Source organism: Podarcis filfolensis (assembly GCF_964270895.1).
Source record: "Podarcis filfolensis genome assembly, chromosome: 5".
In the NCBI taxonomy this organism is placed as follows: Eukaryota; Metazoa; Chordata; class Lepidosauria; order Squamata; family Lacertidae; genus Podarcis; species Podarcis filfolensis.
Genome location: NC_139608.1, coordinates 77,845,044 through 77,869,652, shown reverse-complemented (window position 1 = coordinate 77,869,652; position 24,609 = coordinate 77,845,044). Strand labels below are relative to the sequence as shown.

General features: G+C 44.2%; 1 protein-coding gene and 1 long non-coding RNA gene across 3 annotated transcripts in view; one reads left to right on the top strand and one right to left on the bottom strand.

Annotated features, from left to right (window-relative positions):
- Nucleotides 1-24,609, top strand: part of NRG3 (neuregulin 3) — a 577,425-nt gene that overhangs the window by 184,561 nt on the left and 368,255 nt on the right. The window lies entirely within an intron of this gene.
- LOC310763092 lies at nt 12,259-13,092 on the bottom strand. Its single transcript, XR_014548474.1, has 2 exons — nt 13,049-13,092; nt 12,259-12,397 (listed from the first exon to the last, which is right to left on the bottom strand). It is a non-coding gene; the product is annotated as an uncharacterized lncRNA (long non-coding RNA).

Here is a 24,609-nt window from a genome sequence, read left to right as displayed (position 1 = left end):
GCAGGTTCTCTGCTATTTGCTTGTGTTCCTTTGGTGGTGAGAGAGGTTGGGGTTGTCCTAGAGTGTGGTTGGGCATCCTTGGATTTGAACAGTGTTCTCTGTTTAGCTAAATAGAAGCTGATATCTCTATCATTTGCTGCTATCTAATAAATATTGTTATACAAAGAAGAAGCAGGAAGACCTTGTGAGTTGCCACCACTCAGCTCTCTCTGAGAAACTAAAACCACACGAAAAGGGATATGCCACTGGTATGCTCTGACTACTAGGAGTTGATACTACTTCATAGGCAATGCTTTGTCACACAAGGGGAAATTCAGCCTTGCAATAATTTTAACAAGCTCTCTGATGAGAATAGGCAAAAACTCCACTAGTGGCATTCTAATTACTCTATAGCAGTGACCACATAGCAAGGATCATAGAACTTTCTTAGCACATGTTGAAGCACAACTCAGTTGACACTGAATGTTTATAGAGTATAAATGTCTTCTTTTGTCTCGTTTTAATCTATGTTGTCTGCAATGTGGGTCATGTTTCAAATAATACATTGTCCACTACATTATATTATTGTCTACATAAAGCTTTGGGTACTTTTTAATAGTGGAAATGGTGCAAAGTGGTGGCGGCGAATAAATGTTGTAAAACAAAAAATGCAGCAGTTATGCAGAAGCTCTTAGACCCGTGACTATACTGCTTTAAATTCTTCCTTTTCATGAACTGTCACTCTTTCCAGACTTGCACTTCCACTTTTCCTTTTCCCTTTTTAAGTGCTAAATGTTTTAGTTTAGAGGCTGACATAGTGAATGGCATAAATCTACAAGCGAGTCTCTGCATTTTCGAAGCTGTCTCAAAGCATGTTACTTAGAGTTTTAAGTGCTCTATGAAATCTAAAGGCATTTTCATAACATAAGAGCCTCTGATTTTTATAAGCACTTAGAGGTATGCTGCTGGCTAAATCAACAGCGCTGACGGAAATGGAAGAAAATAAGCTTTTGTCACTTGCCAATGAAAGAATATTTAAGATTAAAGGAGGAATGAACACAAAACGGAATGCTGAGTTTTTCTCATGTACTCTAGTACACTAGAGGCATAGTCATACTACAGACTTAATTTGGTTTATCAGTCACTCTCTCCAGGGTGTTAGGCAGAAACTCTTGCAGCTCTGCAAGATGCTTTAAACTGAAAATACTTGGGACATTCATCAGCGTACAAACCTCGCTCCCTGCCACCGAGTTACTGCCTCTCCCAAACACTACCGACCCACGGCCCCTATAAATTTCAATATGGTGATATAATATAATATTGGTAGGCTATGGAAATTTTCAGCACAAAAAAGAAAGCAGCTAAATGCCATTTTATAAAATAAATAGTGGTTCAAATACAAAGCAATTTAATAATAAGGTTTGGAAGATTCTTATATGTAGGAGCTGACTTTCCAGCTAAGGTGGGGGGGGGCACTTTGGAATTGTAACACCTGCTAATCGCATATTTGAAGAACCCTCTTTGAGTGCCAATGTATTAATGAGTTTATGTTCATTGTATTCCATTCCTGTATTGTAAGGTCTTGTTTGTGGTATGGATGGGATATTAGACAAAACTGCATGCTGTACTGCCAGAATCCCATAAATGACAGGTGAGATTTCAACTTGCAGTTCTGCTACAATGAAATTTCATGGCAGTTGACTGAAGAAGGAAAAAAGTTTCTATTTTAGGAAATGGAAAAGAAGAAGAGGAGGGCTTATACCTAAAATAGGAATTGTTCTGTTATAGTTGTTCTTGACAGACTTCTCTGGTTTCCCCAGTATATGGAGATTGTCATATTGATCATTGATCAGCAACCCAGACTGGTGTCAGACCACACAAATATGTTGTTTAGAGAGGATATTGCTAAGTATAGCACTGCTTCCTTTGTTTCCTTGGATAATGTTAAGCAAATAACATCAATTAGCAAATTGATTGGCATGGTCTCTAATTGCCTTCCGGTAATTCTCTCTGCCTGTTTACAAACAGGAGAGTCTTAATGCTTAGGATCTGGTATTTGGTAAATTAAAATTATGCTCAAAGCAACCACTTATTGTTTTTGGTTTTTATCTCAGAGTTTTTGTTTTCTGTTAGCTGAGGCTCAGATAAATTCAGGCTTCACAGTAGATTGGACAATTTGCAAGACTTTGCTTATTAAAACAATGTTATGGTGTTGGTTGCCCACGTAGCGATGGAAATAATATGGAGGATACACATGGGAAATTCTGGGCATGGTTACAACTGTGACACAAATTGGCCAAGGGAGCCTGATCCTAGGGGAATGGGCCATGGATAAAAACTTGATTCATTAGTAGTGATGGAGAGATTCTCATGGGGCTGAGCTGCTTTCACATATATTCAGGACAGATTTGGTCTCCCCTCCCTAAGCAATTAGTGTGGTGCTATTACAGGGATTTGGTGCAAGGTGTGGCAGTTCAACTTCAGCATACCTCTCATGCAGGGATAGATAATTAAAATAATAATGCCAGGACTGCCTTCAGATGTCTTCTAAAGGTTATATAGTTATTCATCTCCTTGATATCTGATGGGAGGGCGTTCTATAGGCTAGGTGCCACTACCAAGAAGGCCCCCAGGCTGCTGGTAGGTGGAGCCAGAGCAAAAAATGTGGGTGGAGCTGCAGATGCAACTCTTAGCCTTTGTACACAAGGCCTGAAGTTGCTGGATAACCAATCGGATGGCTGAAGCAGCTAGCTGTCAATGCATTTTGAACCTACTTTTTGAGCCTTTGCCAAGAGCCCTGGATTGAATTATGATTGTCCAACCATAGGTCTCAGTGAAACTCAGGAGATAGCTTCTCTTTACCCTCCCTTATTTGGGACAAGTGTCTATATTAGTGTCTTGCTCATCATTTTCTCTCAACCGTTATTTCTCTAATCTTACTGTCTCTGAAACCTCCTGTTAGTCCATTTCTCAGTTATTTGCATAACCCCCCTCCCCTGTGTTTAGGCCTTAATTGCAATCTTCCTGACTCCCTAACAATTCCCTGAATTTCATATAATGTATATCTCTTGCTGTTTATAGGACTCTTTAACAGGACTTGTTTATGAGCAATGTGAATCTTTGAAAGAGTCAGTATTTTTTGCCCATTTGTATGAAAAGGATAGAGGGAATAAATTGGCAATGTAACTGAGAGTGGGGCTTGGAAAAACATTGAGATGCCTGAGAGTAGATATGTCTTTGATGAACTGTGGAGGGAAAAGATGGAAAGTGTGGAGAGACCTTTAGAAGAGATGGGAGGAAAATTTGGGTAGAAGAGAAATGGATTAGGAATGGAAGAAACTATGAACACACTGTGTTGTTAAAGCACATTCAAATCACATTTTCCCCATCAAGGAATTCTAGGTAATGCAGTTTGTTTAGGGTTTGGAGTTGTTAAATAAAGCTTTTGAGTAAATGTGTTTTTAATGTATTTTTTAAGAGTTGTTGCTCTGTGAGGGGTGAACTGCAAGGTCCAGAATTCTTTGAGGGGTGAAATGTCCTTTAATGGTATAGTGTGCGTGTAGCCCCTGTCAGAAAATTTAACAAGTAACTTTGTGGTGCAATGCCTTCTCAGTACTTTTATGAAAAACGTCACATACTCAAGTTATGGTGCCTTGGAGAGCACAAAGCTGCCTGATTGGAAAGGGATATTTACCTTCATTAGGAGATATGTAGCAGTCACCTTTGCTGTGGCAGTAAGTGAGCCAAAACTGAGGAATGACCATTGCAGGAGGAATACTTTAAGAAACTGAGAAAAATGACCTGAGTCACAAAAATACCCCCTCCCCCCTGCTTAAGAAACCCTCACATTTTTCAGACATAACGAACAAGTACAAATTGTGCAGAAGGTAATCAGATTTGGTAGGAAATGATGTGATTGCCATGGCTTTTATTTTACACTTGTCCCAATCCCTATCTGAACCTCTACAGACATGTGCCTGAGGAAGGAGCTGGCAGTCCAGTGTCTGAGCTGGCACCCTCAAATGTGCCATCCCCCAAGCCCAACTTATCAGGCTCCCATGTTGGCTGAACTGTGCAGTGAGTGTGTTAAGTGAGGGGCCAGTAAAAGACCAAAAAAGCACTCATCTTCAGGCTGGTGGGGAGATGACCCTTGAATTTCTCAATGATCTGGACACCGAGTTGGAGGCTGCAGAAGCACCAGATGGGGAGCTCAGTCAAGTTCAGGGCTCATGTTTAGGGAAGCTTTTAATGTTTGATGTATTACTGTATTTTAATATTTGGTTGGAAGCCGCCCAGAGTGGCTGGAGAAGCCCAGCCAGATGGGCAGGGTATAAATAATACATTATTATTATTATAGTAGACTGCTGGACATCAGAGACCATTGCACCTGAGGCACTTGGACAGGAGCCCCCAGGGGATCCTCTCAGGCCATCAGAGCCTACAGGGCCAGAGTGCAGACCCTCACCTTCCTCTGATCATGAATAATCAGATGCCTCCTTGTGTACGTTACCAGTCTAGCGGTACAGGGAGTGGTGGTGGGGTGATATGGAATGGAGAAAGTTTCCCCGTCTTCAAGCCAAAGGGTCGGCCCTTTGAGGCTCCAGAGCTCTCTAGAAAAGGACGCTAGTGTAGAGCAGAGGCTTTAAAGGCTCACCTGGGGGTGATCCATTGTGCTTTAGCTACTGGTCTACTGTGTGGTACCTGATGTAGAACACCCTTATAATATGGGTATTTCTCCTAATAAAAATCCCCCAGAAAGTTTCATATGAGGCGTCTCATGACCCAATATAATTTGTAGCAAAATCAGGGGTGTGAGTTATTTCCCTGGGATTAATAATTGTTCTCAATGTAATCTTACCTTCTTGGATAAGATCTGAAGGTAAATGCTGTAGACTGCAGTTACTGCCGTACACTGTTCTCTACAGCAATGTCTTCCATAATGGCTAACCCGATATCACTTCTTTGTATTTCCTTTCAAATCTCTCCTCAAGACCCACTTCTTCCATGATGCAGTAGTTTAACCCCTTATATAGTCTTCCTCTCCTGCTGAGCATATGACTGCATTTGCTCATATTTGCCCAGTTTTACTGTTGCCCCTGCCATTCCTTTGTTGTTGTTTTTGTCAACATGCAGATTGTAAGCTCCTTGGGGCAGGGACCTTCCTTCTTTACTATGTTGCTCTGCAAAGTGCTATGTGAAATAATAGAGGTCTGTAAATGAACAACAGCTTGCGTTTATGAAGGAGTCACCACAACTAAACACTGTATCATTTCACCTTGTGGTTTTCCGTGGAATCCTGTGGGCTACCGAATAATCAAATGAAGTTAAGAAATGCCCATATCCATGTGAACAAACCACTGGAGAAATATTTTTGCAAAGGGTTCGTAACTTGCTTTATTTTTTGTGTCCTGCCCCTTTTTACAGGACATAGTATTTTCTTTTTCTTGTGTTTATTTTTTTTTTAAAGTATTCTTGCAACCCTCCCACTGTTTAACTATATATGTGATTTATCTTTCATTTGGTAGTCTGGTATTAGCTTCTCTTACTGTGCTCAAGTTGGCTACTGCTGACTTTCTTTTTTCATCTAATTAAATGCTCTAATTACATGCTAGATGCTTAACTCTGGCCATTGGCCTTTATTAATACCTCTCAGAACAGATGATTGTTTAGTTACATAAGGAGATGCTGCTGCTGTTGCTGCTTGCTGCTGTGGTGTGCGCATTATCCCCATCAATTGGGGTGAGCTGGGTGGTAGCTTCTCCAGTTAGCAAAAGGCCAGTGATGAGAACAGGATTGTGTGATCTGGGTCAGAGATTTAGCAATTTATTCATCACAATTGCAAAAAGCTGTCCACCACTCACTGTAAATCAGAGGCACTGTGAGAGATGGTAATGCATAATGCCTATTGAGCATCCATGGACGATTCTAATCTGCCTGACCACATTTCTGTTCTGCTTGTGACTTGAGGGAAATCTTAATTACTTTTTGTAATAGAATGCAGACCATATTTGTGTGTGGGGGGGGGTGTTAGCAACTGGCATTCATCTTACTAATAAGGTTATACAAGCTAAGGAAGCCAAAATGCACTTGTCCCTGGGATCTTTACTAGGAGGAGGCCCTGTGTTCTGGGATGTGTTTTACGTGGTGGTGGGGGTACTCAGTGTGGTACCCTCCAGATATTGTTTGACAACAGCTCCAGCCAGCATGGCTAATGTTCAGGGGTGATAGGAGTTGTAGCACAACATTTGGAGAGCACCACATTGGTTAGTGTCAGGGAACTGTCATCTGAGACGAAGGAGGTGAAAGGGCTCATGGAGGGTGAAAGAGACCACTCAGCGGAGGAGGGGACCAGCAGGGGGAGAAGTGGAGTTCCAAGGGAAAGTGAGTCGGAGGGAGAGCTCAGAGATACTTCTAGCGAGAACAGTGGGGGGGTTTCAGGACCTCCCGTAGGAACACCCACTCCTCGGCGGAAACTGTCACGCCGAGAGTCCAGAAGACGTGTTTCCGTTAAGGAGCTTTTATGCTGGAAGAAGTTCCGTAAACGCCCACTGTCCGATTCAACGAGCGATTGATGGAGCCACGCTTAAGGAGCTCCATCACAGACAGAGGTTTGGGAACTTAGCCAAACTCTGAGGGATCAGGATTTTACGCACAAGCAGCTCATCATCCCATCACAGCAATCGGACAGTCGGAATGGAGACCGTGTGCCTTCTTTTCGCGTAAGCTGAACAAATCCGAGAGGAACTACACGGTATATGACCGAGAACTACTCGCCATTCACGAAGCGTTCCGGAGATGGAGACACTTACTAATTGGCGCACAGCATAAGGTGCAAGTGTGTACGGACCACAAGAATTTGGAGTATTGGAGAACAGCACGAGTGCTCAACCAACGACAAGTGAGATGGGCCCAGGAGTTCTCCAAATTCCATTTTGAAATCTGCTACGTGCCAGGTCCAGAAAACATCAGAGCGGACGCTCTCTCTCGCAAACCTGAATATTTGGAGGGGGAGGGAGCGCCAGAAGAGAGACATATCATCCCAGAGGACCACTGGGTGTGTGGTGCGGCCTGGGTGGGGCAAAGAGAACTGGTAGAGGGGACGGTCAATGATGAGTACGCCCAGGATAAGCTCAGAGGTTTAAGGAGAGAGGGAGAAGACCCCGGAGGTTTTGAAGAAAGAAACGGGGCATTGTATTACAAAGGGGCACTATATATCCCCGAAGGGGAATTGAGGGGGAGAGTACTCAAACAGTTGCACGACAATCCCACAGCGGGGCATTTTGGGCAACACAAGACCATGTGGTTGGTGACCAGGGAGTTTTGGTGGCCCAAGGTGAGGGAGGATGTACGGGAGTATGTGAGAAGGTGTGACCAATGCCAGAGAGCCAAAGGAGAAAGGCGGGCACCAGCGGGTTTATTAGAACCGTTACCCACACCAGAACGACCGTGGGAGGCGGTGTCGATAGATTTTATGACTGATCTGCCCAAATCCCAGGGGAAAACCGCCATACTAGTCGTAGTAGACCAGTTAACTAAGATGGGTCACTTTGTAGCTTGCTCACATGCAGTCACGGCGGAAGAGACAGCGAAATTGTTTGTAGAACATATTTTTAGGCTGCATGGCGCCCCCTTGAGGCTGGTGTCCGACAGAGGGAAACAGTTCACGTCCAGATTCTGGAGGAAGCTTATGAGCTTGTTGCACGTAGAGGTCAACTTTTCGACTGCCAGGCACCCTGAGACCAATGGGCAGGCGGAGAGGGCAAACGGTATCCTTCAACAATACCTGAGGTGCTATGTCAATGACAGAGAAAACGATTGGGTCGAAAAGTTGGCACTAGCGGAATTTGCTTACAATAATGCAGAGAATGTGTCCACCGGGATGAGCCCATTTTTGGCTAATTATGGGTGCCACCCCAGGGCATTTCCAGGGGAAGGAGGAGAGAGATGGAGTGTTCCGGCCGCTGAACTTTTTGTAGAAGAAATGGAAGCGATCCATCGTCAACTCCAACACCACTTAGAAAGGGCCAAAGAAGAATATAAGAGGCAGGCAGACAAGAGCAGAAGGGAAGGTGAAACAATTAGGGTGGGGAGTCGGGTCTGGCTATCAACCCAAGGGTTGCCGTACAAGGGGGGTTGCAAGAAATTGAGACCCAAAAGATTGGGACCATTTGAGGTCATACAACAGGTCAACCCAGTGGCTTTCAGACTCCGGTTACCGAACCACATGAAACTGCATCCAGTATTCCACAGGTCATTACTGTCACCATACCGGGGGGAAGGTGAAGGGGTATCCACACGGGGGCCAGCCATAGAAGAAAGGGAAAGCCGCAACTATGTGGCGGAAATCATCGACTCCAGGTGGAAGGGGAATCAGGTGGAGTATTTGGTCGCGTGGGAAGGGGAACCGGAGTCAGAAAACACCTGGGTAAAGGCAGAGGAGGTCCATGACGAGGTCTTGATCGAAACGTTCCACCAAAGGTTCCCCAGGAAACCTCAGCCAGTAGCGAGGTTCCGGAGGGAGTACTTTGGCACCACCGACGATGAGGAAGAACTGGAGGGATTCAGGGAATCGGAGTTGGAAGGAGGTACCGACTCCGAGGAGGAGGAGTACTTGGAAACCGGGAACAGCAAAAGGTGGAGGGAAGTGTTCGAAACTTCGGAAGATGAGGGAGGTTCCTTCAGGGGTTTTGCTCCCTCGCCTCCCACAGAGGAGGGGAGGGAAGGGGGTGAAGGGGGCCCTGGAGGGGAGGTGGATGTCAGGGAACTGTCATCTGAGACGAAGGAGGTGAAAGGGCTCATGGAGGGTGAAAGAGACCACTCAGCGGAGGAGGGGACCAGCAGGGGGAGAAGTGGAGTTCCAAGGGAAAGTGAGTCGGAGGGAGAGCTCAGAGATACTTCTAGCGAGAACAGTGGGGGGGTTTCAGGACCTCCCGTAGGAACACCCACTCCTCGGCGGAAACTGTCACGCCGAGAGTCCAGAAGACGTGTTTCCGTTAAGGAGCTTTTATGCTGGAAGAAGTTCCGTAAACGCCCACTGTCCGATTCAACGAGCGATTGATGGAGCCACGCTTAAGGAGCTCCATCACAGACAGAGGTTTGGGAACTTAGCCAAACTCTGAGGGATCAGGATTTTACGCACAAGCAGCTCATCATCCCATCACAGTTAGTCATGTTTTCCACATTCGAGCTACCTTTGTTGGCATTAACAATATTTATTGATAAGCCAAGTGAAGTCATGGTCTCCTAGCCAATGACTGGTGCTGGGTCCTGATGAAAAGAAGTGAGATTCACTCAGATTCTGCATTGATTCAGTCCCTGGCTTCCTGAATTTTGTCAGTAGTAAAACTTAGTTTCAGAATTGAGCAAAATGTTTAAAAACATGCTGTCTGGGCTTGGAGCAATCAGCCCAGACATCCTTTCTGGTCAGATTCATGTGGTAGAAGAGAGTTTAAAAAGAGCTCTTTACTAACCCTTGCTCCCCATATGAGGGATTGTCACCTCAGTATGTCTGGCAAAACAGCTTATTCTGTGGTCTTAACCCCTTGATGCATTAACTAGAGCTAAGCATTCTTGCTTTATGAGGCTGGATTTATCCCCCGAGTCCCTTCTCAGGCAAATATGACAATTTTTGCAAATCTTTAAAGCAGGTATAGGCAAACTTGGCCCTCCAGATGTTTTGGGACTACAACTCCCATCATCCCTAGCTAATAGGACCAGTGGTCAGGGAAGGTGGAAGTTGTAGTCCCAAAACATCTGGAGGGCCGAGTTTGCCTATGCCTGCTTTAAACGGAGCAAATAAAAAACTGCTTATATGAAATGTTGATGTCTCTCTTCAGGATACAGCAACATGCACACACCATATTCTCCTGTGAAGGTGTGTCACTGGCCATGAGCTCCTGAGCCCTTCCGTTCATTTCACCATCCTCATTCACATCAGTGTTTTATAGGTGGTTGATGGCCACAGTAAAAGCGTGTATTATTCTCCCTTACCCTTAGGACAGTTCATATGATCACAAGGCAGGGGGCATGGATAGGATTCTCTTTAAGGAGAACTCTGCTTAGGGAGGCCAGCTGCTGATGTCTTTTAGATAACAGATGTTCTTTTGTTCTTTCTGAGAGTCTGGTGGCTGTTACTGGCTTTGGTTGGGTCATATTGGTTGGCTGATAAACTGTGGGTTTAAATATTTACAAAAGTTTTGTTTTTTTATATTATTGCTAGCTGTTAAGAACCCATGTTGCCTTGGTAGCATATTAAATATAGTCTATTAAATACCTTCATTTTTAATATAAACTAATGAAAGTATCATCTGCAGTCTTGTGAACTATACAGTAAAAAACGAGGATGCTGGAGACTACCCTTCTGATGGACTTGCATGACACCCCCCTAAATTGTAACCAATCATCCTAAATTTGTGCTCAAGCATTTGTGACAGATAAGAGTGTAGAATTTCTAGCAGCAACTGAAATCATTCTTTCATTTATAAACAGCTATTTTAAGGGAAGTTTAAACTTCGCAGTGCTATTATCCTCCATTTCAGTTGCAATGTGGTTTTGGGCTAAACATAGGGAGCAAAATAAGAACAAGTAGGGGGCCCTTCCTCCTTCTATCTCAGCCAATCCTGTATTTCTCAGCCAGAGAGCTTGGCAGAAAAGAGAATAAATGAATAATAATTCACTTCAAAGAGGTTGTATAAGATGAGAGATTTCCAAGTTATTAACGCTGAGAAGTTGATATGAATCAGCTCCAAGGTAGGGCTCTCGAGATCTGTGCCAGATGGACAATGGGAATTGTTTGTTTAAATTCCTTATAATAATCTATCTTCCTAGCTGGCAAGGGAAACTCTGGTGGATGATCTGTCTGATTTAGTGCTTAAGAGCTGCATTAAAGAAGCTTCCCAACAGAGCCGCTGAAAGCTTCTCTCCTCCAAGTGCTGTGCTTCACAGAGTCTCAGTGCCCGAAGCAAGAAGAAATCTACGTAAACAAAACCTGCTGGGCCAGGACAGTATCTCTTCTGTAGCATGGCTGTTGATGTAACATAGAACCATAGAACCATAGAATTGGAAGGGACCCCAAGGGTCATCTACTCTAACCCCCTGCAATGAAAGAGTCTCAACTAGATCATACATGACAGGTGGTCATCCAAACTCTGCTTGAAAGCCTCCAAGGAAGGAGAGTCCACCACCTCTCATGAGAGTCTGTTCCACTCTTGAATAGCTCTTACCATCAGAAAGTTCTGCCTATGTTGTGCCTCAGTTGTTCTGGGAAGGCTGTTCCACGCATGCAAACCATCGCTTTAGGTTGCTGACATCAAGTGATGAGCATGCATGTATGAAAATGGCCCTTAAGCTTTGTGCAGACTCCCCTCTGAGCAGTAGAAGCTTTGCTTTTTTGTTGCACACCAGGCAACTCCCACATCTTTATTTGCTGAGCCATTTCTTTTGCCTACCTTCTGCGTTACAGGAGTGATAAAGGAAAGGAGTCTATTCATCATACACCTTCCAAAAAAGGAAGGTAGAAAAGCAGGTGCTACCTCACCCTTTGCTTTCCTGCTCCGAAAACCAGAAATGAAACAGCAAACATTCAGGCTGGTCTCTCCTCAGTTAGATGGCAATCCTGTTTCAGTAAAGGACTTCTTTCTTCTTACATTTGACACAGACTTTCTAACGTTACTAGAGCAGGATACATGCAGCAATGTTTTTCTATGCTAAGGTTATGTCAGAGAGGTCTCAGTTTGACACACTGCCAATGAACTCCAGAACTATGGGCCCTCAGACAAGGCATCCTGCTTCCAGGGCACCTAACCTTGGGTGCTGCATGCAAACTGAATGAACATCATGGTGCTGTAGGGCAATGGTCCTTCTGTTGGTTCTGTGGCCCAAACAGCGCCCAAGCTTGCCACCCTCTTACAGATGCCTGCTGGCAAGTTTGTACAGTACATTTGCCATGTGTCTTGGAATTATGGGAATTGTTCTGGTTCTAGACTAAAAGGACAGGGAAAGATTATACAAACCTTGTTCATCAGGATGTTTGGGTGAGATCCTGTTACCCATGTAACCACCTATGTAAATCCACAATATTGTATCATTTACATGCTTACTCTCACCCCTAATCACTGCTTTGTTTTAAGTTTTCTATATCTATTATGATCAACGTATTGAAATAATATACAGTGAGAGAGAGTGTTTTCTCTTTACGTATTCGTGGCTGAGATTACACAAGCTCATTTCTTGTTTAATGCATATAAAGTAAGTAGGAGAAACTGGATTCTAATCGCCATCCATATTGTTCATTCTTTTATTTAGATTTATAGACTATCCTATTCCCTGGGAGCCATGGTGGCATTATTTACACCATTATTTTTGTATCCATTTCACTGCTGTTCTCTGCATTGCCAAACCCCATCTTCCATTGCTTTTGCTGCCACACAAATGATAAAGAGATAGAAATAATATAATAAAACATGAGGTATGGTGAGTTTATTGCAGTTTCCTGGCAGCACTTAATTAAAATTCTGTTTGCAAGTTGATTGTGATCTGTATTTACTCGGTACAATACCTTAATACAGTTACAGCTCCAATTGCTGCCTTCGCAATGGCCCCAGTATGCACAACAGCATATCCGTAAAAGGGGGAATAGGTGTGTGTGTGTGTGTGTGTGAGAGAGAGAGAGAGAGAGAGAGAGAGAGAGAGAGAGAGAGAGAGAATTCAGCACTTTCAGCTTTAAAATTGGCTGGGTAGTTTAAGGGAGACTGCATAGTCCAGCTACCCCTCCTCCAGTTTGCATTATTGCAGTGGTGCCCATAAGCAGCATTTAAATGGGGGGGTCTTTAGTCACCTCCTTGCACACCACAAGACTTCTGTACCCTGGCTCATCCTCTTCTCTCCCCCTGCAGCAGATCAATGCCTGGGAGTCCAAACCCATGATGTTGGAGTATAGTCATCTGTTGAGTCTTTATATGATAGTATCTTCCATGAGGGGGGGGGGTGCTGAGTGCGTCTTCACTAACCCCCCCCCCCAGGACAGTGTTGCCCCTAAGTGCTATCATAACATGGGCCAGGTGTCACCAACCTTTTTGGGCCACGGGGCACAGTTTGGATTTTGAGAGAGTGCTGAGATTTACAAAATGGCTGCCCCATGGGCCTTTGGAGTGAGCACAGTCATTGTTGCCTCTCTTCAACCTGGTCCTGCTTGGAGAGAGAGAGAGCTGCTAAAGGTACAAGAACTCTGATCTAACCCAAACAACAATCCTAAACCTGGGTCACTGCCTTGTACCCCTTTACCAGGGAGTAGAACCCATTAAACACAAAGGTGTCCCCTTCCGATCAGACATGCATATACCATTGTACTGTACGTTCCATGAATTCTCTCTCTATATATAATAGCACAAACATACACATTCATACAATAATAATAATAATAAAATTTTATTTATATCCCGCCCTCCCCAGCTGGGCTCAGAGCGGCTAACAACAGTAAAATAATACAACATTCTAAAATCAGTTCATTAAAAAATCAGTTCAAATCAAATTAGTAGCAACCATTGGGCTAGAGTTCTGTGAGGATTGCCAAAGGAGGGGGTCAGGCTGTGCCCGACCAAAGGCCTGGTGGAACAGCTCTCTCTTGCAGGCCCTGTGGAAAGATGTCAAGTCCCACAGGGCCCTAGTCTCTTGTGACAGAGTATTCCACCAGATCGGAGCCACAGCTGAAAAAGCCCTGGCTCTGGTTAAGGCCAGCCTAACCTCCCTGTAGCCCAGGACCTCCAAGATGTTTTTGTCTGAAGACCATAAGGTCCTCCATGGGACATACCAGGAGAGGCGGTCCCATAGGTATGAGCGTCCTAGATCGTATAGGGCTTTAAAGGTTAAAATCAGCACCTTGAACCTGATCCTGTACTCCACTGGGAGCCAGTGCAGCTGGTATAGCACTGGGTGAATGTGATCCCGCAGCGAGGACCCTGTAAAGAGTCTCGCCGCGGCATTCTGCGCCCACTGGAGTTTCTGGGTCAGTCTCAAGGGCAGCCCCACGTAGAGTGAGTTACAATAATCCAGTCTGGAGGTGACTGTCGCATGGAACACAGTGGCTAGGTCAGGGTGAGAGAGGTAAGGAGCCAACTGCTTAGCAACTGAACATAAAAATAGTAAAGAACAGCAAAAACAAACAAAACAAACTAACAAAAATGAAATGAAAACAAGCAAACAATATCAATACAAAAACTTATACAGAACATATAATAAACAACGTATATACAATATTTAAGTTCTTCTTTCCTAGTTCCGTGAATTCTTAAGGAGTGCCTGAAAATCAGCTCCGGCATGGCAGGATGCAGGCCTACTGCTCTTTGCAAAGTTCTTGCATTCTGAAGAGCGTGAGATGAAACAATGAAGCAGAACCCTGGGGCATCATTTGATTAGCAGGATGTCTGTCATCTTGGTGGGCGGGGCTTTTGTGTTGTGTTCCGGAATTGGCCCCTCCCTTTGGGTGTTCAGGGAAGTTCAGTTGGAGAGGCCAACTGTCCTCCTTGCCTGCTGGTGTCGTTTTAGTTTCTCCTGGCATGTTACTGTGTGACAATTTCCTTTATTACTGAAGCTTTGTTTGACATATACATGAGGCGCTTCCTTTGCTGGAAGAAGAGAAACTCTGCTGGAGAATGGTGGAATATCCTAAACTGGGTGAATGACAGCATGTTCCCAGCCTGACAGGAGGATTGGTTTGCTTGTTTTTTAACCATCCACAACAATAACGTGAGGTGAAACATTCGTAGGCCTGTCCCTTAAGCCAGAGTTTTCCAATTTTGGGTCTCCAGCTGTTTTTGGACTACAATTCACACCATCCCTGACCACTGGTCCTACTAGCTAGGGATGATGGGAGTTGTAGTCCAAAAACAGCTGGGGACCCAAGGTAGGGAGGCCCTGCCTTAAGCCATTCCTCCTGCCTTTCACTAAGAACCCTAAAACAGGCAGGAGGGGGCTTCCTTCTCCATCTCCTGTTGAGCAACAACCTGTGAGCTCAGCCATAATGTATAGAACAGCCTAGTGCCCTCCAGATGTCAGCATCCGACTTCCGTTTGCCCCAGCCAATGTGGCAAATGGTCAAGGACTGTGAGAGTTATGGCCCAGCTTCATGTGGAGGCGCAAGGCTTGTGCAGAACGTCATCCTTCCTGATTAAAATTCTACAGGGAAGAACTTGATTCACAGTGATTCGTACTTTTTTTATAGAGAGAACTTAGCAGAGAGAGATAATTGACCATGGTATCTTTATTATGTAGCTTTTCTATAGTAGCTCAAGGTCGCTCATACCATAAATTTGAAACAATTCATAGAATTAAACATTTGGGCAGAGCCGGCGGGAAATAATTTTCAGAATCCAATTTTGTCCTTGTGTGAGCTAAATATAGCAAATACTTTGAAACAAGCATATCAACCAAATCTTTAACTACTTGTGCTCTGGACCCTTGCCCCCCTTGACTGATAAAAAACTAGCAGGGAGAGGACAACTAGCTGGGCCAGGGAGGTGATTAATGCCTGCTTGTGGGAGGGGATGGCCCTTGCCTGCTTGAAGGTAAAGGTAAAGGGACCCCTGACCATTAGGTCCAGTCGTGACCCACTCTGGTGTTGCGGTGCTCATCTCGCTTTATTGGCTGAGGGAGCTGGCATACAGCTTCCAGGTCATGTGGCCAGCATGACTAAGCCACTTCTGGTGAACCAGAGCAGCGCACGGAAATGCCGTTTACCTTCCCGCCGGAGCGGTACCTATTTATCTATTTGCACTTTGACGTGCTTTCAAACTGCTAGGTTGGCAAGAGCAGGGACCGAGCAACGTGAGCTCACCCCATCGCGGGGATTTGAACCGCTGAGCTTCTGATCGGCAAGTCCTAGGGTCTGTGGTTTAACCCACAGCACCACCCGCATCCCTCCTGCATGAAGGAGGCAGTGGTAAAACCATTTCTCAAGAAACTCTCCATGGATTCGAAAAATCTCAGTAACTACTGGCCAGTTGCCAATCTCCCCTTCTTGGGCAAGGTTGTTGAGTAGGTAGACCAGATCCAGGCACTCATAGAGGAAATTAATTTTATAGATCCATTTCCATCAGAGTTTAGGCCCAGTTTTGGCACAAAAATTGCTTTGGTCACCGTGTATGATGACCTCTGTTGGGAGAGAGACAGAGGAAATGTGCCCTTGCTAATTCTCAACCTCTCAGTGGCTTTTGATACCATTGATCATGGTATCCTACTGGAGCAGCTGTCCGAGTTAGGGGTGGGTGGCACTGCTTTGTGGTGGTTCTGGTCCTACATGGATGGTCGTTTCCAGAGGATGATGCTTGGGGAGTGTTCTTTGGCCCTGTGAAGCCTTCAGTGTGGGATTCCTCAGGGCCTCATTTTATCCCCCATGCTGTTTAACATCTGCATGAAACTGCTGAGTGGGGCCATCTGGAGTTTGGGAATATGTTGTCAGCAATACGTATGCTGATGACACACAGCTCTCCTCCTTTACATCTGCATCATATGGGGAACTGTTGTCTTGCCTTGGTAATGAACTGGATGAGAGCCCATAGCTTTGAAAATGGTTCAGAAACTTTAGCTGGTGCAGAATTCAGCGGCCAAGTTGCTCAATGGTGTAATACAGTTTGAGCATATAACACCAACCCTGACCCGACTCCACTGGCAGCTCAATTCAAAGTGCTGGTTTTGACCTAAAGGTAAAGGTAAAGGTAAAGGGACCCCTGACCATTAGGTCCAGTCGTAACTGACTCTGCGGTTGCAGCACTCATCTCGCTTTATTGGCTGAGGGAGCCAGCGTACAGCTTCCGGGTCATGTGGCCAGCATGACTAAGCCACTTCTGGCGAACCAGAGCAGCACACGGAAACGCCGTTTACCTTCCCGCCAGAGCGGTACCTATTTATCTACTTGCACTTGACGTGCTTTCGAAGTGCTAGGTTGGCAGGAGCAGGGACCGAGCAACGGGAGCTCACCCCGTCACGGGGATTCGAACCGCCAACCTTCTCAATTCAAAGTGCTGGTTTTGACCTATAAAGCCTTAAATAGCTCAGGACCGCAACACCTCAAGGACTGTGAACCGACCTGGACTCCACAATCAGCATCTAAAACCACCATGAGAATGGGCCTTTTCTGTAGTGGCTCTCCATTTCTGGAATGCTCTCCCCAGGAAGGCTCACCTGTTGCCTTCAGTATATATCTTTAGGCTCCAGGCAAAAATATCCCTCATCTCCCAGGGCTTTGGCAAATTAAAGAATATATAACCTTCAAAACTGTGTATGTGTGGCAGGGGGTGGTAGTTATTGTTTTGGTTTGCTATTATGGTATGTATTTTTGTGTTTTTATATTGTTAGCTGCCCTCAAATAAAGGGTGGTATAGAAATTTAACAAATAATAATACTAACTACATCAAACCATATTGATGTTTGCAATTTAGACAAAATCTGATAGTGGTGATGATATGTAAGCAGGCATTTATTTTGTGTGATTTCTTCTAAGGCAAGCCTTTCCAGAGCTCGACCTCATTTCCTATTGATTATTTTCCCCGTTTTATATTCCAAACGTTTCATCCCTGTACATTGTTTGTGGTGTGTGTGTGTATATGTATAATTGAGATTCTCCCCATGGGTTCTTGCATACCTAGAATCACAAAGTGATTGTCCAAAATGTGAGATGTTGGACTGGATGGGACTGAACTGGGAGCCACAAGACTGGATGGGACTGGATGGAAGCCACAAGAAAAACACAAATCAGCAGAGTGTCTTGGCACTTAGCCTTACCAACTGATCAGGGAAACAACAACAACAACAACAATTGTTGTTGTTTTGCTTTCCAGGACAGTTGCCAGGAAGACAAAGGGCAATGCCATTCCTCTACATACATGTCCCAAGCTATTTGCGATGGCTCCATTAAAAAAATTGGGGGCTTAGCCCTTAGAACTGTCCCTGGACCTGCTCTGGGGTCTGCCCTTTGAATGAGGGGGCATCACTCTGTTATACCAGAGCAAGAGAGCAAATGGCCCTAGCTGGGGTAGAGAGTCAGGTCTGAACTCTTGCCTGCCTCGCATTAACCAGGAAATAGTCACAATAGGTTCATGACAAACACACATGTACAGGATGTTAAATGGTGTGTGTGGGTGGGTAGATGGATTGCTGGGCAGATATCTAAGTGTGCTTGAGTGATACTACACCAACATTTTAGACTTGACCTGTGGAACATTTGCCAGGAGGGGGGAGTAGTTTCACCACCACAAAGTGAAGCTGGTTACCTGGTGGTGCACATAAAATTATAGCCCTATGAACTGAAACATGTTCAATTACTTTCACATTTAAATTTTCCCCGAACTATGTTTAGTTGGCACACCTACCATTGTTATAAGGCCAATTTTGCATGTTGAGAATTCAGATTGAAACACAATGGTTTCACCAAAGCTATGTAGCAGTTCCACTGGATCTCATAGCAACTGAGCTCAGATCTTTAAATTCTCTGTTTCTATCCTCTAGACCACACTGTAGTGTTGCTTTTCTAAATGTTACTTGAAGAATTAGTCTCTGTGTTTCCCAACTTACTATTTGCCTGAGCAGTCATAATTAAAGGTAATTTCAAAGGCCTCTTTCTTGCTGCCAGTACCATGGGGTCTGAATTGCTAAGCTGAATAGTAGACAGGGATGACATTTTTACCGCGCAAGCAGGAAGAGCGGGAATATCCAATGCATCTTTTTTGCTTTTGTCTGGGAACTTTGCCCACTAAACAAGACATTTGCTGCACCATAGGGCAGACTAGCCTGTAAAAATCTTTTAAATGTTCAGAGCATTATAAAGAAATAATAATCATAAAGGCTGGCAAGGAGTGGGAAAACCCAAGAGGTTTTATTCCTGCTCCTGGTGAGTTTTAATTCCACCTTCCCCAATTTCAATCCATACTGTTGTGCCTCATTTAGCAAAGCACACTAAGGTTCTGCCCAATCAAAACACCTAGCAGTATCCTTGAACCAGCTCGGCATTGATCTTGTAATGGTTTCAAAGGAGTGGTTACAGTGTGTAATGATCCATGTCAGCCGCATACATATACACAAAACACAGGCACCAGCCAACTGCAGAATGGCAACATGGGGGGGGGGAGAGAGAATTAAGGGCTTTCAGATCTCCAGATGCTCAGCTGCTCCAGTAGCCTAAGGCAGAAAAAAATGCTGACACTCCAGCCTTTACAAGGGCAGGGCTTAGGTTAACCCTTTTAAAGCCAAGCCATGACAATATGAATGATTCAACATGGTTTCCTATGGCTGAAGCAAGAGCTACGACAGAGGCTGGGGTTGTGAGGCTCAGCAGGATCTGCAGTGCCAGGTTTTGTGATATGCTGGGCAGGATAACGTCAGTGAGCCCCTCTCATTCTGTTGCAGTCTTGAAGTACTATTCAGAGGGGGGCGGGCTATGACAGAAGAAGCTGTGCAATCATTCCCTCTGATTTGGCCATGTCACCATGGAATTGAGAGAGTGTCCCAGAAGCAACAGTACTGGCTCTTGGCCTGTTTGACCTCCAAAGTGGTCTGGATCTCAGCAACTGTTCAACGTTCCCAATTGCTAGCACCAGCCATGGCTTCTGATAAACTGGGAAGGCCATGGACCCAAAGTCTGGTCTGACTCACACTCTCGAGGAACTAGAGTTCTCCTGAGAAATATCCATCAAGCTCACTTGGAGAAGCCAGACCCCCAATTCACTACACAAAGCACATTTCCCTTGTGATTTAATTATACATGGGGTGAGAGCTAATTTGCGTAGTGTTTGCCTCTCATGGTCATTGACTTGTCCCCACGCTGCTTGGGTACTTAGCACCAGGACTCTTTTTGAGCCAGAACTCACTGGGACTCAGTTCCAACACCTCCCAAGTGGATGTCATTGCCATTATGAGAGAATAAGGGAGGCACTCATGGTGAGTTCCGGTACCTCTTTTTCTAGAAAAATAGCACCACCCACACATGCAAATAGCTAACTGGTTGGGGAGACCTCAGTTTGATCTCTTCAGCTGCTCTAAGCTTGAAAACAGTATTGGGAACTGCTCATATCTAGAACAATGTGGTGGGGAGAAAATATGCCCCTAGCAGTGTTCAGCTTGGATGGACTGTCAAAATTCCTTCTGAGAAAAATGATGATGGCCTTACACACCCTTAGCATTCATGTGACCTCCATGTCATTTGTGTTAATAATAAGGAGAGTGTAATTTCTGGAAACAGGAATGATTTAAGTGAGGATTTACTAGTAAATATGCTTTATTCTCATAAGTAGCTAATAACCACAGCTGTCTCCCTCCTATTGGTAGTTGTAGATATGACAGATCTCATTACTCATTAAATATAAAGGCACAGCATTATAACTAGACTGACATCCACTCCTTTCACTCTCCAATTACTCGACCACAGATTAATTGGCAGTAACACAAATGTTTCTGGCAGCATAAAATGTTGTTGACTCCAAGCTGGCTGTTTCAGATGCCTCGGCACGGAAGCAGAGAAAAGTCATGCATGCTGTTTGGAAGCACCATTTATGGCGTACTGAGGGGCTCACATGCTCTCTGAACAGTCTTGCACTTTGATGAGAAGGCAGTTAAAACTGTAAATAGTATTTAAACCATCTATGCTGCACTGCTGTTCTTGTATTTGGAAAGGACTTAATGCTAGGTGTCTGCCTGGCACTTGTAAATAAGAGCTTATCTCTTCTGCTATGTCTTCTGCTGAAACCATTATTCCTAACAAAGGTGTAGGGTGGAGTTCATTGGTTCTGAGATAAAATTATTCATGCATGATCTAGACTTTTGTGAGAGGGATCTGGAGCCAGATGCCCATGGCACCCAAACCTTCTTGAAACAGAAGTTGAGGAGGAAGGTCTCAGTCTTAAGTATTACCACTGCAGCTGAAGCTGTCCAGGGTGCTGCATCCACCACTTCTGCTGGATGTATTTACTACCCTTCCAGCTAGAAGTGTAGCTGGATTCCTATATCTGCTGAAGACTCAAGTTTCTAGTACAGTGGTACCTCGGATTACATACGCTTCAGGTTACAGACTCCTCTAACCCAGAAATAGTACCTTGGGTTAAGAACTTTGCTTCAGGATGAGAACAGAAATTGTGCTCCGGTGGCGCAGTGGCAGTGGGAGACCCCATTAGCTAAAGTGGTGCTTCAGGTTAAGAACAGTTTCAGGTTAAGAACGGACCTCCGGAACGAATTAAGTTCTTAACCCGAGGTATCTTTTTCCTGTTGATAACAATGGCATTGCAGAAGAAAAAAGAGGTGTGCATTTAAAAATAAGGTTGTGTGCTCCTATCAAGAGCTCAGGAGATAGGCGCTAGTTCCAGCCCAAACAGAAAGTGTCTTCTTGCTTGTGGCTTAGTGAATTATACATGATGATGGAGAATAAGGATGACATAGGGACACATACATGACTTCCACATTAAGGAAAACCTTCTGGTAGCCCAAATGCTGCATATATTATTCACGAGCATTCATTCTTTCCCTGCTCTGACACTTGCTTTACCACCAAGGTCAGTGCAATAGTGAATTAGACCTTGCTGCTTGAAACTAGATTGCAAAGGTTAAAAGTAGATTGAATTAGGAATGTGGTATCCACCTTTAATGTGGTATCCACCTTTTTTCTTTCTGTGGCAACATTGTATACTGTTTGACAGCTAGTATCCAGTTGATGTCAATAGCTGAAAACATCAGACATTCAGCAGTTGATAGAATTTGACAGCCAATGTGTCATAGAATTTAGGAAACCTTTTGCATTCATGTCAATCAAAACAGCTGAATGTTAATATCAAAACATCAATCCTGCATATATATATATATATATATATATATATATATATATATATATTTAAAAAATACATTTCAAAATTAACCAAAGTAGAAACTTAAGACTTCAGATTATAACAATTTTTCTTGTTTCAATTCAACTCTGGATCTTTCTAGTATTTGATGACTTTTTTATTCATGGTCCATTGATTCTTATTTATCTTTTATTATAATTAACTGGAATATTATGTAAACACTGATGTTAAAATCTTTTGCTGAATCTCATATCTACCATTGCACTATGCAGGGTTATGATGGATTACATAAAAGTATTACTGACTGCTGTCCATTAAATTTCACAGTCAAGGAGGAGGGTTCCAAACCTCTTACCTTTCATTTCATTTCTCTTGAAGCAACCTGAACTCCTAATATCTCCCCTCCAAATCAGCTTCCCCATTCAGCATTGTCCTCTTCTCCCTTCCCTTCCAAAGCCCTGTTCAACAAATTCCTTCTCCGCTCAGGACCTTGGCTTCTAGTTCCATCTTTCCTACCTGGGCTGAGCATGAAGAAACAGGCCTGTGGCAGTGACTTGGGTGCAATACATCCAGCAACCATTTGTCTTTGACACCTCAGATCATGAGAAAAAGATATAATGTGGGGGGACAGGCTAACAGTTGCTTTTACTGTGTAAAATGTTATGACTGTTACAGACTGAAAAGATTCAGAAACCATGCCCATATAATTCCCCTGAGCAGGATGCATTTATGCCAGTATACCAGTTGCTGATGTATAGTTTATTTTGAATTCAGAATGAACCTAATACATCCAATGGGGGGCATTGACACACTCATGTTCTGAGTCCCATCTGTGGGTCAGGCTGTGCTCACACAGCCCTACATAACCCCAGCCTGTCATCCTTCATTTCATCCTGCTCACCTTCACCTCCCCATTGAGGCTGGACTCCACGTTGCTCTGACTCTGGTTACACTATGAATCCACTTCACCACATTAGTGTTTGAGGAGATGTGAAAGCTTGGACTCTGAATGTCTAATGTACAATACATGAATCAGCCCTAAATCTAGGGGGTGCTGTTGCTATCCCATTCTATTTATTCAAAAAGGGTCTGAAAAAGCAATCTGTTTAGGCCTGTATGCAAAATAACCAGCCGATCTCTTTGTTGATGGGCCAGTTCTGATATGCCCTGAATTTGCTGTGTGCATAGTAGATTTATTGTGTGTGGAGAGGATATGATTTAAGCTGTAGGCAAGTGTTTTACCTTCAGGGTACAGACATGCTCAAACTTTGAAACTGAAGCCTCCTTAGGAGGAGGAGCAGGGGAAGTAGGAACCACCCCACCCTACCCCGAAGATCTGCCTTGCCAGCTTCTTAGGGATTCTTATTGACCCTGGGAAGAGGGGATTATTAGTTTGTTTTGTTCTGATTTTTATTTGTTTTTTTATGTTGTAATTTTATGTTGTGAAGCACTCTAAGATTTATGGATAGTCCTTCTTCTTCTTTGGTGATCCCTCGTAGCCGAGTAAGATTGTCTTCCATAAACATGGTTTTAACAATGAGTCCATAAGTGACTGTGGAGGCCAATTCTGGATCCACACGTCCTTCCACAGTGGGGACGTGTGGATTTACCAAGTGTGCCTTCCTCTTAGCACATTTCTCCCTTGTGTCCTGAGTTTGAGTGTCTTCAAAGCCCATGACACCTTTGGTAAAGGCTGTTCTCCAACTGGAGCGCTTGCAGGCCAGTGTTTCCCAGTTGTCGGTGTTTATACTACATTTTTTTAGATTTGCCTTGAGACAGTCTTTAAATCTCTTTTGTTGACCACCAGCATTGCGCTTTCCATTTTTAAGTTCAGAATAGAGTAGTTGCTTTGGAAGACGATTATCAGGCAACAATGATCGTCTTTATGGACAGCATACAGATATTGTTGTTGTTGTTGTTGTTGTTGTTATCTACACACTGCCAGTGACCTCAAAGAACTGTTCCAACCAAACATCCCTGCCCCAGGACTTGGGGTCCCACACCAGCTGCCTGGATAGCTCTCAGACCGTTCTGCATGTCCCCCAGGGCCACAGGAACAGAGGGGAGAGTGAGCCAAGCAGGAGTTTCAAGGCCTCAGCTGCAGAACACATGAGGTAACATGGGAAGAGAAGGAAGTGCATGGAATAACCTTCTTGCATCAGGGCCTCCCTGAGAGCCAGGAAGGAGTGGAGCTTCCAGCTCCTATACAAGCTCCCACTCTGAGCTGCTTCACTGTTGAAGCAAGCATTCCCTTCCAAGCTCTAGCCGGGGCAAATGAATATGTACACATTTTATATTTGGACGCATGTTTTATCTATTTGTAGCTGAATCCAGTTGGAGAGGATACTTGGAAGCACATCTGGCACTGAAGCTTTTGGTCTCTTAGTGCCAGGCAAAGACCTACCTGTTCGCCTCAGTGTTTATGGAATCTTGGGCATTGCTGCGATTCGTGTAGCTAGGACTCAATTTTAGTGTTGTATTTTTGTCTGCTCTTTATAGCTTTACAATTGTTGCTGTTCTAATTATGTTGAAACCCACCCTGGCATCACATGCTGAAGAACGTGCTAAAATACATACGTAAGTAAATAAGTCTGGGGATTTATTTATTTTTTATCCTTTTCAGCAACTGGTCTACCCACCCCCAATTGTTTGCATAACTCATAAATTTCCTGGGTGCAAGAAAGCTGCATCTTTTAAAATTGTTTTTGGCATAGATAGTTCACTGTAAGCAGATGCTGTGTCTCACCAGTTGCATAGAGTTGGCTGCCAAATACAAAGATCATATGCATGGAGGGAGGGAGCAATATTGTGT